The sequence below is a fragment of the Bidens hawaiensis genome, unplaced genomic scaffold, assembly GCF_021521415.1.
Source record: "Bidens hawaiensis isolate Kalapana, Puna unplaced genomic scaffold, B.hawaiensis_p1.1 tig00046799_1, whole genome shotgun sequence".
Lineage (NCBI taxonomy): Eukaryota > Viridiplantae > Streptophyta > Magnoliopsida > Asterales > Asteraceae > Bidens > Bidens hawaiensis.
The window spans coordinates 32,895-41,705 of NW_027498356.1; the positions used below are offsets into that span (position 1 = coordinate 32,895).

At 39.1% G+C, this 8,811-nt stretch overlaps 1 long non-coding RNA gene across 1 annotated transcript; it reads left to right on the forward strand.

The window, feature by feature from the left end:
• Nucleotides 1-6,765: 6,765 nt before the first annotated feature.
• LOC143596632 (uncharacterized) lies at nt 6,766-8,002 on the forward strand. The gene is made up of 3 exons (XR_013146744.1): nt 6,766-6,935; nt 7,695-7,778; nt 7,910-8,002. It is a non-coding gene; the product is annotated as an uncharacterized LOC143596632 (long non-coding RNA).
• The last annotated feature ends 809 nt before the right edge of the window (nt 8,003-8,811 follow it).

The window sequence follows — 8,811 nt, forward strand, 5'->3', positions numbered from 1 at the left end:
GTAAAAAGCTTCAAGATTTAAGAGATAAAGAGAGGCTTTATGAGTTCTTGCTTGGTTTGGATGCGGAGTTCGGGACGATCAGAACACAAATTCTTGCCATGAATCTTATACCATCTCTTGTGAATGCATACCGCCTTGTGTCTGAGGACGAAAAGCAGCGTATTATCTCGAGAACCAAGAGGCCCACCTCTGATTCGGTGGCCTTCAAGGCATATGTCCCGGGAAAACGAGACCAAAACCAATTCCAAAATCGGCTGAAACAAAAAAGAAGTAAAACGGGGCAGCAGCGAACCAGTGGAACATAGCACCCATTGCGAGAGGGACGGGCACAACAAGGATGGTTGTTTCAAACTTGTAGGTTATCCGGAGTGGTGGCAAGGAAAACGGTAAGCAAGACAAGCCCAAACCGTCAGCCGCATGTGTTGAAAATGAAAAGAGTCCAATTGCTCGATTAAGTGACTCTCAATACCAACAATTCGTGAAGCTTTTCGGGAATAAAGTCGGTGAAAACGAAGAAGAAAACAAACCCGAGGCCAACTTGGCAGGTAAGAATGGTAAAGAAGGTAAATGGATAATTGACTCGGGCGCAACCGAGCACATTATTTATAATGATTTTTTACTTAAAAATAAAAGAAAAAAGGTTTACGAGCCCTCGTTATTATACCGAATGGTGAAGCCATCTCTGTTGAAGGGAGAGGGGGCTGTGCTCTCCCAAGTGGGGTGGTTATTAAAAAAGTTCTTCATGTACCAGATTTTAAGTGCAATTTGCTTTCTGTTAGTAGATTGTCTAAAGAACTTCAATGTGCCATTACCTTTTTTCCTGATTTTTGTACCAAGCAGGACTTATATTCGAGGAGATTGATTGGAGCGGGTGATTGCGAAGATGGTCTCTACAAGATGGGGATGCTGGAAAGGAAGCAACATGCTATGATGATTACTCAAAGCACGTGCACAAGAGATTAGGTCATTCGTCTAATTCTAAATTATGTCATTTAGACTTTCTCAAAAACACTTCTTTGGATTTTGAGGTTTTTTATGATTCTTGTGTTAAAGCAAAATTTTCAAGGTTACCGTTTCCAACTAGTGTCACTAAGACGAATGCTTGTTTTGAATTAATACATTGTGACATATGGGGCAAGTATCGCACGCCTTCTTTTACACATGCAAGTTATTTTTTAACAATAGTTGATGATTTTAGTCGTTCTGTATGGGTTTTTCTTCTCAAACACAAGGATCAAGCAAGCACCTGTCTCATCGATTTTCACAAAATGGTTAAAGTCCAATTTGAGAAAGATATTAAAAGAATAAGGTGTGACAATGGTGGGGAATTCGTTTCAAACAAAATACTTGATTTTTATGCTGAGAAGGGAATCGTACTAGAAACTACATGTCCACATACACCTCAACAAAATGGTGTAGTGGAACGAAAACACCGACACTTGTTGGAAACAGCTCGCGCTTTAAGGTTTGAGGCAAATCTTCCCACAAGGTTCTGGGGAGAATGTGTGTTAACCGTAACACATGTCATAAATCGTTTACCCTCTGAAGTCATTGAGAATAAGACGCCCTATTAACTTTTACACAACTCGATTCCCAACTATGATCATATGAGGGTTTTTGGTTGTCTAGCTTATTATAGGAGCGTTGAAACCAAAGGAGATAAGTTTGAGATGAGGGGGAGACCGGGCGTTTTCCTTGGGTATCCACCCGGAACCAAAGGATATAAAATTTATGACCTTCAACATGGAAAGATAGTAATTTCTAGAGATGTCAAATTCTTAGAAAATATTTTTCCGTTTGCTAGAAACGCCCACGAGAAAGAAAAAATTTTCATTTTGCCTCAAGAGTGGGAACAAGGAATTGATCTCGAAAACACAAAAACCAATCATGACAAGTCCAATGTTGAGACTAATGAGTATTTTCCTCTAGCCGAAAATCAAGAAGATACCATTTCTAGTTTTTATGAGCAAAATAAGAAAGCCAGTGGGCCTACCACACCAGGCCCAAGTCAAGAAGACCAATCTCATGAGCCTTCCAATGAAGACTTTGAGCCCACTTATAATAACCAACATGAAATGGGTTTTGAAGTTTTTGATGAAGAAAATAGGCCCACAATTGAAACTACCTGACCAACAATGTTGGTGCATGTTTTGTAACAGATGATCTATTGTGTTTGTTAGAATTGAGAGCAACGGTCAAAGGGGAGTCTGTTGGTGCATTTTGTGACCGTCGCTATGCAATTCTGATCAGCGGAAATGAAAAACGAAGTTAGAACAACTTCGCCATAGGCGAAGTTGTAACAACTTCTGCCGTAGGCGAAGTTAGAACAACTTCGCCTACAGGCCCAAGCCCGTGAAGTTGTTTATATATATATATATGTGTGTGTCTTGGTTAGGTTTGGGGTATCCAGAAATTAAGAGTTTTGTGTGTTAAGTTCAAGTAGCTAGAAAGAAACCGAGAGAGAGAGTCGTGTGGGACGACCCGAGGTAGAGCTCACCTCGGGTCGGCCGTGTCATTTGTTTTCATGTTTGGTATGTAAGTGTTTCAGTTATTATATAAAAGATCTGTAGATGTGTTTATCCCATTCGTGTGTTTGTTCGTGTATGTGTTTGTGTGTAATCGTGTTCTTCGTCTTCTACAGCATAAACGAGTCTAGGAGGATTCCGCACTCCTAGACCTCGTGCGGATCTCGTATCGATCGGCGACGCCCCTGGGGGACCTACAAGTGGTATCACAGCCTTAGGCTCTTATGCTATGGTTCGAGATCTGCGTTTTGGTGTTTCTGGCAAGTTTCTGATCGTTTCTGGCCGATCAGCGCCGCAGGCGAAGTTATGGGGATCAGGCGAAGTTGTCGCTTAAATTTTAGGGTTTAGGCGAAGATATAAGGTTAAGCGAAGTTATTCACAACTTCGCCTACCTCACAAGTTCGCTTATCTCAGGCGAAGTTATCTGTCAGGCGAAGTTGACTTTTAGGCGAAGTTAAAAAACAAAAAAAAAAAAAAAAAGTGTTTGGAGTTTTCGTCTGTATGGCCAGGTGTACACGATTATTGTGAGACCGAAGACGCTGTTCCGTCAACGAGTGAATCTTTTTATCTCTTGGTCTTACGTGTGAACAAATACGTGTCAACTCTGGATATGGAGTTTAGTTTGTGAATGGGATATTGATTGAAACTGGATATTGACACATATTTGGGTGTTTGTGGGCAATGAAATAGTTGTTCGAGGTTGACCAACCGAAGAAAGTCAAATTGAACTGAAGGTTTTCGTCATTACTGGATTGCGGTCAGAGCATATTATTTATGTTATTTTCAAGGCGTTCGAGAATTGGATCCTGAAACGTGATGCTTATTTATTAAAGTGAAAATTCTGGAACAAGTTGGATTTAATCGGGAATTAAAGTGTTTATGTTCTTGATCGTTATCCCTGGTGATTGAAGATGCTTCGGATTAATTAATGGTCATGTGTGTTAGATTCTATCAAGGTGGTTTTGTGATGAAATTGATCACTTGATGTTGAGTAGTTGAAGATTAAACCTTATCGTATGCCGACGTGTTGGTGAAGTTGTGGAGGGAGCCCAACTTCACGTGTTAGTGAAGTCAGAAGAAATTCACGTGTTGGTGAAGTCAGAAGTACTTCACGTGTTGGTGAAGTCAGAAGTACTTCACGTGATTGGTTGAGATGATCAATTAGGCACGGGGATGCATGCATTTCAAAGACCTCAATCTATTTAGTCGGAGAAGCTTACACTGAAGGGGAGATCTGATATGGAAGACGCTGGGTGATTGGTAGATTTGTGAAGCTACACGACAGTTTCAGACACGGCTGGTTGAAGAGCAAACAGAAGATCATCAGTTAAGAGGGAGTCTGTTGGTGCATGTTTTGTAACAGATGATCTATTGTGTTTGTTAGAATTGAGAGCAACGGTCAAAGGGGAGTCTGTTGGTGCATTTTGTGACCGTCGCTATGCAATTCTGATAAGCGGAAACGAAAAACGAAGTTAGAACAACTTCGCCGTAGGCGAAGTTGTAACAACTTCTGCCGTAGGCGAAGTTAGAACAACTTCGCCTACAGGCCCAAGCCCGTGAAGTTGTTTATATATATATATATATGTCTTGGTTAGGTTTGGGGTATCCAAAAATTAAGAGTTTTGTGTGTTAAGTTCAAGTAGCTAGAGAGAAACCGAGAGAGAGAGTCGTGTGGGACGACCCGAGGTAGAGCTCACCTCGGGTCGGCCGTGTCATTTGTTTTCATGTTTGGTATGTAAGTGTTTCGGTTATTATATAAAAGATCTGCAGATGTGTTTATCCCATTCGTGTGTTTGTTCGTGTATGTGTTTGTGTGTAATCGTGTTCTTCGTCTTCTACACCATAAACGAGTCTAGGAGGATTCCGCACACCTAGACCTCGTGCGGATCTCGTATTAATCGGCGACGCCCCTGGGGGACCTACAAACAAGAACCAGGTCGAGACCCGCTCGGCTTGATGGCTTTGAAGTAAATTTAACCCATCTCTAGACCATACGCAATCAACTCTCAATCAAGACTCCTCCTTGGTATATCCCTTGGCACATTTTATTTCTTATGATAATTTTACTAAGAAACATAAAGCTTTCTTGACAGCCATTACAACAAATAATGAGCCTAAGCACTTTCAACAAGCAGTAAGGGATGCTAGGTGGATCGAAGCTATGAAGCGTGAAATCCAAGCTCTTGAAGAAAATGATACTTGGTCCTTGGAAGAGTTACCAAAAGGGAAACGAGCGATTGATTCGAAATGGGTCTACAAGATCAAGTACAAGCCAAATGGAGATGTGGAACGTTACAAGGCAGTTCTTGTTGCCAAATGCTTCACACAAATTGGAGGGGTGGATTTTCACGAGACGTCCGCCCCTGTTGTGAAATTAGTAATAGTGCGAACTCTCTTGACGGTGGCCGTAAAGCGTGGCTGGCATATCACCAACTTGACATGAATAACGCCTTTTTGCATGGCGACTTGAGTGAAGATGTTTATATGAAAATCCCGCAAGGATTTGGGAAACAAAATGACAATAGGGTTTGCAAACTTAAGAATTCGTTGTATAGCCTCAAGCAAGCTTCAAGAAATTGGTATAAAATATTCACTCGTTCTTCTCTCTTCATTGATTCAAGCAAACTCCAGCCGATCATTCTCTCTTCATCTTCAAAGAAGACAAAAGATTCGTTGCTGCACTTATCTATGTTGACGATTTGGTTCTAGTGGGAAATGACTCGAGCAAAATACAAACCACTAAGGACTTTCTTGATAAGCAGTTTAGTACTAAAGATCTTGGACCCTTAAAGTATTTCCTTGGGATCTAGATTTCCAAGACAAAAGAGGGTATGGTTTTGAGTCAACGCAAATACACCTTAGACATTCTTGAAGATGTTGGGATGACGGGCTGTAGGCCCAGTCCTTTCCCATGGAACAAAATTTAAAACTTGATATGTGTGAAAAGGAGCCCCGGGTCGATGCAAATCAGTACCGTACATTGATTGGGAGGCTTCTCTATTTACAAGCTACGAGACCCGACATTGCTTATGCGGTGAACATTTTGAGCCAATTCGTTAAAAGGAACCCGGAGCAAGGTATTTTTATTCCTAAAGAAGCTGGAACCAATCTATTGGATTATTGCGATTCATACTGGTTAGGGTGTCCGATGACTCGAAGATCCAGAAGCGGTTACTTACTTCTTCTGGAGGAGCTTCTGTCTCTTGGAGAACAAAGAAGCAGTCTGTTGTTTCGAGATCATCAGCAGAAGCCGAATATCGTGCAATGGCTAATGTCGTCTGTGAAATCTTATGGATGAGGTGGCTTTTAAGCGAGCTTGATATAACCCCTAGTGGTCCGACTCAATTGTTTTGTGACAATCAAACTGCTCGTCACATCGCAAATAACCCGGTCTTCCATGAACGAACTAAGCACGTTCAGATGGATTGCTATTTTGTGAGGGAAAGAGTTGACTCTACAGAGATATGCCCTATGCCGATCACCACCAAAGACCAGGTCGCCGACGTTCTTACAAAGGCTTTGGGGACCAACACCCTTCGTTTTCTGCTGTGCAAGTTGGGTGTTCGAGATCTTCACGCTCCAACTTGAGGGGGGTATGGAATGTGGAATATTCTCATTCTATTCTATTCTATTCTATTGCTTCCAGTTTATTTCTTTCCTTATTGTTTACCTATAATCATGCATGTATTTTTGGCACTCTTGCTATAAATAGGCCTTTCTTCTTCCAATTGTAATACACGAAAATAATCAAGCAAAATATTACAACCCATAATAATTTTATTAATATTTAATGGCTAATATCTTTAAATTTATCATGAAGGGAAAGAATTAGCATACCTCGTATCCAGGATTAAATGCAATAGACTTAAAAGTTAAGCGTATTAGATATATTTGAATTATCACAATACAAGAAATTTGATCTGATATGACGAACCCTATAGCGACGACAATTGTGGTCGCTATAGATCACCAGCAGTAACGACTTGTCGTTGCTGTAGCTCCTGACAGATTTTTACCACGGTACTACCTATAACGACGACAAATTGTTGACATAGTGTTGAGCGGGAAAGTCAAAATAGGGGCACAAAAATGAAAACTCTATAGCGACGACTTATCGTCGCGATTGATTGTTTACCTATTATTTTCCTTTTTTTTAATTCCCAAAATTAATATGCTCATCCTATTACAACGATATGTCGTGCATAAAACTATTTACTGGTTTTTTACTTTATAATATTTTCAAAAGATCACAAATTTGTTTTCACAAATACACTTATCTCACTCCCATTTCACAAACCCTTCCTCTTCCTCCACTGCCGGCTGCCTCCTCCACCTCCACCGCCTCCGCCACCACGGCCTCCGATGCCCCCATCGTCTCTGCCTCTGCCACTGTAGCCATTTCCTTTGCTGGTATAGTTCTTTGTTTGAGCCATTGTTCCCAAATCTATTATATCTAGCTTAAATTAGGTGTAAATTAGTGATAATTAGGTTTTGATTCTGTTAAATTGTTATGTTAGATGTTAATTTTTTTTATTTTTTTTTTCAAAATGTTGATTTTTCCAAGTGTAATTAGCGTATATTTTAGGTAACTTTGTTTGGGGTTAGAAATATAGTGTCTTGAACTCGGTTGGTGATTTGTTGTTTGGTTGAATTATATCCCCCAAATTAAACATTTTTAGCTGAGGTGATGTTTAGTTTGTTTGAGGTCTTGATTGGGTTGTTTTTGGTTCTGTTAATTTGTGTTTTTCTTAAACTAAGAGCATGTTTTAAAATTAACTGTATGCAAGTTTATGTGCCTTTGTAAACATGAAAAGAATCGTCAAACATTTGTTTGTAAAAAGAAATGGTGCATTGGTCTTTTTATCATATTAATACTTTATTATAAATGACTGAATGGATCTAATGACAGAATTATAGGATGCCTAAAATAGCAAAAGTTACCAGTTTAACATAACAATCAACAGGTAAACACAACAAAAACATTGTCAAAATTTAATTCATTGAAAACTTGTATGTAGATATGTAGTTTGATATTTTAGTGTTTATAATTTGACCCGTTTGACATGAAATGAATACGTTTATATGTATATGTTTGTATAATTCTGTGTGTCTGTATGTAATGTAGTTGTGTTATTTGATGGATAACGTCTAATAAATTTGATGTTGTAGGTTTTTGGAATATATTGGAAGGATTTCGGCTTTCAATTTCCTTGTCTTCCGGTTCGTTTTTTTTTTTCATAAGCTTGATTAAAGGTAACGTCTCTCGACTACACCAAATATCGTCCGTATTTATTAATGTATATGTGTGTGTTGACCCGAACACGACTTATTATTATATTGCTTATTAATTGTTAAATTATGATTATTTTTTTCTTTTGTTGTAGATATGGCCATTTGTGCACGACCGCATGGTGGAGATGGTGGGGATCGACCTCCACATAGGCGTCCTTCTAGGATATTTAGTGGTTGTGAGACATGTAAGTTACTTGTTCTAGTTAAATACTTGTCTTTGTATTGTATATATTTTTCAATTTGCTAAAATTTCAATTTTGTTATCAATGTAGCTTAATCACAAAAGCGAGGGGTTGGTGGCGACAAAAATTTATAGACTGCGAAGAAGAATAACAACGACAAACCACTATCTGTGGAGTTTGATATAAAAGGGGGAAGGCAAGTGAAATCGAGAAATGGAGGTCCATGCACTATAATATAAAACGTGGTTGGGCTAACAACAATGCATCTCAAGATTGGGTAAGTTTGTTTATTTGTATTTGGATATATAATGTGTTATGTATGTTATGTGTTAGCTAGTATGCATATATATATGTATGCATATATATATATATATATATGTATTTTTGGACGTATAGAAATATATTTGTTTATAGATAGAATTACAGAAATTGTTCTTTATGTTTGTACCAAATTTCACTCATTGTCCTTTATCTTTAAAATTAACGTTTTTTCTACTTTATGTTTCAAAATGTTACACCGTTTGTCCTTTGACCCTAACCCGGTTAATTTTTCCCGTTAAGTTGAGTCAGATGCTTTGCACATGAGGGCAAATTAGTCATTTTATCCATTTATTTTAAAACCATTTAATAATTAATTAAAAGATTACTCTCTCTCTCTCTCTCTCTCTCTCCATATCTTTCTTTCTTCTCTAATCCACCACCACCATTCAACCTCCCCAGATTCTTACCACCACCATCAAACCTATCATCACCGGTCACCCCCGCACCACCCCAGCAACCATCCAAAATCCGACAACCCACCGTGTGACCAC